We start from the raw sequence: 6,885 nt of genomic DNA on the forward strand, positions 1-6,885 counted from the left end.
GTGACACTGTGACTCCATGGGGGTGGGTCACACTGTCTTTTAGTTGAGCACATTCAGAGCTCTTCCCACAGGACTTATCATAAGAAGATTAAAGATTAAACTTTTGTCTTTCTAGTATACACACAAATATCTATAACCATTTTCTAAAAGTGTAGAAAATATACCACCCAGAAATTTGAACAATTTTAAATGCTTGAGTATTCCCCGCCGGTTCCAAAATAAGTATAGCTTTCTACAATAATTTTTAATTAGAAATCAGTGAGTGTTCTCATATTAAAGTGTCTGTCATGAAGGTGTTGTCTGCATTGATAATCTGTATCTGGAAACATGGTTTGATAAAATATAGATGGGGGAAGGGTTCTGTAGCTGACATTAAAACAAAACAAAAAAAATTCTTTTCCATGTATTCAAACTCCCCTTCTCCTAACACTTTTTCCTACACTGTATTGGGAAGATTAAAACAAACAAACAAACAAACAACACACCACCAAAAGCATTCAAGTGATGATTTCAGTAGTGAGTACTCTATTGAACTTCCATTCCTCTTTCATTTTTCCCTGTCAGCTTCTTGCACTGATGTCAGTAATTTACCTTAGATTTGACTTGCTTCTCACCCTGCCTTTCTGAACCCTTACACAAAAGATGTTCAGAAAGAGACTGTCGTATACTGATTTCATTCAACCTAGATGTTTGATTTCCACAGCTCCTTTGGATCCAGCTTCCAAAACTTCCACTCTTTATACAGCTCAGAGAAATGTCACTTTTACTTTACAGCCTGCTGCCACTGCCATCCTGAATATAGATGCTTCTGTTGTATTTCCTCTTTCAACCTACAGCGCTCAGATGGCTCATAAACTATGGACCCTTTTGTCTCCTGCAGGCTTTCTGTTCACAGAGAACTTTGTGGTTGACTTGTTGCCCTGCTCTGAGATGCTGACCACCTGAGTATGGTAAGTAGCCCTGAAGAGGGTATAAACATTACTGTATAACTGTATTTCTCAGAACCTAAATCCCCTGGTTACAGAAATAAGCATCATCATGGGCATGACGTGCCACAGGTATTATATCTCCACATTTTTCTGTGGTATCACTCTTCATTCAAGATAAACTTTAATATATCTGGGGTACTCCAGGTACAGTCTAAAGGAAGCACATCAGGAAACAAGACCTGAGGCAGAGTTTTTAAGGATCTTTTTCCCCCTCACTTTATTTCTGCCAGACAAAAAGAAGCAGATGGTCGGCCATTTATCACACTGTCTAAGCAGCAGATGTCTTCAACATCTGCACTGTTCTCTGGTGAAGTCATGGAAGATAAAACTATCCTTTGAAAGCGGTAAATTCTTCCAGGTATTACAGATTTACCTATCACTTCACAGATCAGGCAATTCCCCTTTTATGGGTTTGTAAGCAAGTGAAGTGAAAGGCCAGACACTGTGATCAATTAGTCTTATCATTTGCATAGTACAGCTACACAACCACCTTGAATTACTTATTTTAAGACCTTTACAAAAGCACTCTCTTGAATCTATGGCCAAATTGATAAGTTACTCCAGTAGTAACAGTTCCTACCTAATTTCAAGTCTGTTTCTGTCTTCTTTTACTGCCAAGAAATAGATCTTATTCTTTTTGTGCTGGAATGAAGATCAATCTACTATTGTGTTTTCACATTTCATGTGGATGAGTCCAGGCTTAGCTCAAGTCATCTCTTAAATTCTCTCTTTGAGAAGCTAAATAGACTGCTGGAGTCTTCCCGTAAGAAGAATATTTTCCAGTCTTTAAATTATTTTCATGGCATGACTCAACCCTCTTTGGAGGCTTTTCATTTTATCAATATCCTTCTTCTGTTGTGGATGAAAGCACTAGGTACAGGGTTGCAGGTCAAACAGCCAAACTGAAATACTGTGGTAAACTCGTCTGCCCACAATTATTTCACATTCACTGCTTATACATCAAAGAATAGCATGGACTTGTTTTAGCCACTATGTCATGTAAATGATCAGCCTATTATTATCCACCATGGCACCAAATTTATTTTTTTTAGATTTTACTCCAGGAACAGACCTTGCCATCCAGTATGACCTGAATTCTTTCCTCCTAGATATTTGAGTTTGTATTTCAGCATACCAGAAAATATACTACAGACGGTTGTAGTCAAGTTACAAGAAAACCAGAACACTCTGCCTAAGTAAGCTATCCTCTTGATTATTATCAAACCCTCAGTTTTTGTATTTGTAGTCAATACCAGCCATAACACTTCCTTTTCTATGTAATTAATGTAATTCTTAAATAGGATAGGACAAGCACTAATCCCTGTAGTACTCCTCCAAAGATATATGCAGTTAGTGATGAATACTCGCCAACAGTTTCTTAATGAAAAATGCCCTGCATTACCAGATAAGTGTAAAGACCACATAACACATAACACAGACTGCATCTTCTTTACGAATTTTTTAAAAATGCACTACCACAATGTAATGAAAAACTCTGAGAAAAGGTAGTATCTCTCTGAAAGAAAATCATACAGGAGGAGAATCCACCAACATGAACAACAATAACAAATTGGTTCATGAGTGGAGTAGCATAAAATGAGAGGTTGAGAATGCACAAAATGGCCAAGAGGGCCAACCGTGTCCTAGGGTGCATCCAGCACAGCATTGCCACCCGCTTGAAAGAGGTGATTGTCCCGCTCTGGTCTGCACTGGTGCAGCCTCACCTGTAGCACTGTGTGAAGTTCTCGGTGCCACAGGATAAAAAGGATATAAAGCTACCAGAGAGTGTCCAGAAGAAGGCTATGAAGTTGGTGAAGGGTTTGGAGAGGAAGCCGTATGAGGAGCGGCTAAAGTCTCTTGGTTTGTTAAGCTTGGAGAAGAGGAGACCAAGGGGACACCTCATCGCGGTCTACAGCTTCCTCACAGGGGAGGAGGAAAGGTAGGTGCCGAACTCTTCTCTTTATTGACCAATGACAGATCCCAAGGGAATGGCAGGAAGATGTGCCAGGGGAGGTTTAGGTTGGACATTAGGAAAAGGTTCTTCACCCAGAGGGTGGTGGAGTGCTGGAACAGGCTCCCCAGGGAGGCAGTCATGGCTCCAAGCCTGGCAATGTTCAAGAAGAGACTGGACAATGTCCTCAGACACATGGTGTGAACTGTGGGGTTGTCATATGCAGGGACAGGAGTTGGACTCAATGATCCTTGTGGGTCCCTTCCAACTCAGGACATTCTGATTCTAATGTTCTTGACAAACATATGCCTAGAGATGCACCGGGGGCTATGAAGACCAATGTAGGACATTAAGAAACTATGTACCTTCTGCAGTGAGGCCAAAAGCATGGAAGAAGTGTGTTCAGTCACCTGCGAATCAACCAAGGATAGCCCATACACTTTCACCCATCGATGTCTAGATCAGCAGTCAGTATACTGATTTTTACAAATTAAGTTTACAAGCATCTTAGGGGAAAAAAAATATAAATGTACTTGTGCACACTTTTTCCAATTAATTTTCTACAAATAAAATTAATTTAATTAATATTACTTGTTCTAATTTCTTTCTTTTCATAACTTATTCATTGTTTTGGGGGTTGCCACATTTTTATAGTTGCTTTCACTTATCTTCTAAGCTAGCTTGCTGTTTGCTTTGAGTTTTGACCAGGCTGAATTTTTGCCAATGACATTTTAGATACCTAGTTAGAAATTATTAAATAGTTTGTAATAATAATTTAGACTTTTCCAGTTGAGTTCTAGCTCCCAGTTGATTTGTCTCATAATAGTTTTCAGCTTTGTTAAACCGACTCTTTTAAGCACCAAGTGTATTTCTCGTCAGTATGTCTTTTATTCTGTTTGGATTCAGTAGTAATACCAAGTTGTAATCATTTGCACCTAAGAAACCACTAATTTTTAGTTCTGTGATCATATCCTCTTTATCTGTCAAGTTGAGGTATAAGACAGAACTCCTCTGTGTAGGATGAAACACTCGCTCAGTTAAGAAATTGTCATCTATAATTTTTAGAAATCCCTAGGACATTACAGTACTGGCAGCCTGAGAAACCCCAGCATATGTCAGGCAGATTGGACTCCTCCCCACTCCCTCTCCTTTTCCCTGATAAAACCATTTTTCCTTTACAAATTATTGGTAGGTGCTTGAGGGCAATCCATAGCAAGGAAGAGAAAGAATGTAAGTGGAAAAGAAGAAAGCAGATAGGCAGATTAATTATGCTGATAAATACGAACCAGAAAAGGGGATGATAGAAATGGTGATCCGCTCTGGTCCTGGATTTTCTGCCTTGGTGACCTTCCTCCTCTGCTTCCTACTGAACATCCACGGAAGTAGAGCAGCCTCATTTTGACAAGTGCAGCACACACATTTTTTAGTTTTCATCTCCCAAAGGTGGAAGGAACAACAGACAGTGTACCAACACAGAAGCTGTTCCAAACCATCAAAGCACCTGTTTTGAAAAAGCACATAAATGATACATTTGTTCTGAATGTATATATGTGATACTTTCTTATATTGTCACATTGATTCATGATTCAAAGTTATTTTCCTTAAGAAAATATAATTTAAAGTGGAGCTGGATGTTTTTCCTTCCCAACAGTGAAATTATCAGTAATGAGGAGAAGATGGAGTTTAACTGAATTTTGGAAACTTGGGAGGAGACCTCATTCCAAACATATTCTTTTTTATTCACGACATCCTTCTATTTCACTCTCTTTGTCATCTGTATCATTGTTTTTACCTTTCTCTGTTATATCACTCTAACTTCAAAACTGGATTTCTGAGTATTCTAACAAATTAGAGTTCTGGGGATTTTTGTGATTTGTTTGTTTGTTTGTTTGTTTGTTTGAGTGGCTAAAGAATTATAACAATAAAATTGGAAACAATAGCCCAAAGTAATGAAAATGAATGCATTAAATACCTAAGGAATTTAAGTTGTTTGGGCCTAATAAACTATGTCTGTGTCTATTTAAAGATGCATAGGTGAATCAGCGGTAATCACTTTAATAAGATCCTGAAAAATTGTGAAGGATTAAAGTGATAAAGCATTGAAAGACTGCAAAACTGATAATAATACTTGGCATTGAATAAGTGGATGAAGAAAATAAGGCAGCCACAACTCCTTAACTTCCATTCATGGAAATGGGTTTCATAGGATACCTGCCAACTTGAAAGCAACTAGGAAATGGAATCAGCTAACATGGAGCTGTCAGGAGCAAATTCAGTCAGCTTAATCTCTGCAAAAGGGGAATGGACCTCTCAGTCAGAAGAGAGAGAGGACATCTCACATTTGGGTGTCACTGAGGTTCTTACGTTGTGTCTCATGTTGTTCTCATAAATGGCTTTGAAAAATGTAGCAACAGTATAGCTTCAACTTTACTAGGATATGTAGGTTGATGGCTGGAAAACCAACTCAGCGTGGTTATTGATAGTTTACTCTCAAAGTGAATAGTAGTAGACCTATACAGTGGCTTATCCTGAGCCTACTGATACTGTATCCTTTCTCTAGCAGTGCTGATGATGGAATAGACATCATCTCCTAGTAATACCAAACTCAGACGGACTAGGAATATGTTGGAGAAAAAAGTGGGAAAGTAAATTAAAAATAGCATATATTTAAGTAAGAACAATGCTGTATACCACTGAAACCAACTCACCTCTGGGAGATGTCACACATCTGCATTGCACACAGTGATCAAAACAGTTCTTCCTTACATTCGCTTGCTGCTTTCTTTATGGCTTACACTTATGTCATGACACTGACCTGTGTAAATGAGTAACAAGGCATTTGTTTCCTCATATTTCCTCTTAATTTGCCCCTACTTCTATTTCTGTCATCAGGACTCATTTTGGTGATTTATATTCACCTCTAGTAGCAGAAGGGATTGTTATCACAATTCTGTGTCCATTACCTGAGGATCACTAAAATAAAATAAAAAATACAATCACAAATACAAAACTGTATAGGTCAAGTTTGCATAAAAAGCTTTATTTTGAAGTAAGTCACTTCCTTTTAAATGTTTGATGAGTGTTGCTGCAAGATTACACCTATTTGGAGGCACATATTAAATATATAAAATATATACTACTAGAGTAACATAGCTGCAGACAGTTTATCAAATCCATTAATTATAAGTACAAACAGAGAAATTGGGGGATAGGATTTTTCCTAATAATGAGAATCATCATTTGGGATTTATGAATGAACTGTAAGAGTAAAATGATGAAAATGATAGCTGTATTTGATAAAGAGTTCTACAATAATATCTACACAATTTTTAAAATACTAGGAAACCTGTGCCCTGTTGATATATTCCAAGAAAAACAATATTCATTTCCCTTTCTTTTTATTAAATTTTTAGTTCTTGAACTGTGTACACATATCATTTTACTGTTTATCAATGTTGAATGAAATTGTGTATGAAACTAAATGCATTGTACTGGATTTAAATTTGCAATTAGAATGGTATGTTTAAATTAAAAAATGATATCTAAAGTGTAAGATTAAATGGAGAAATGATAAACAGGTGAAAACTTGCTAAGAAAATTATTAAATTAATATAAAATTGTGTATTCTTTGACTGTTGTAAAGCACTGTAAGTAAAGTATTTGTTAAAGGCTGAATAAGTTCTCCCTCATGTATATCAGTCTGGCATATGGGGGGGGGAAATTTCTAAGAAATGATAAAAATCCAAAGAAAGCAGAAATTTAAATATTCCAGAAAAATACAAGGTTATACAACTTTTTCTTCAAGTGAAAGTATGAAAAGGTATTTAAATATTAATTAGTAATAAAAAATTATAAATTTGCACTACTATTTTGTTACCACTCCATCACTGTGTAGGAAAGGCCATCAAAGTTCTGAAAATATAATTTAGGATACAGAAAATCCTC

Source organism: Caloenas nicobarica, chromosome 2, assembly GCF_036013445.1.
Source record: "Caloenas nicobarica isolate bCalNic1 chromosome 2, bCalNic1.hap1, whole genome shotgun sequence".
Taxonomy (NCBI): Eukaryota; Metazoa; Chordata; class Aves; order Columbiformes; family Columbidae; genus Caloenas; species Caloenas nicobarica.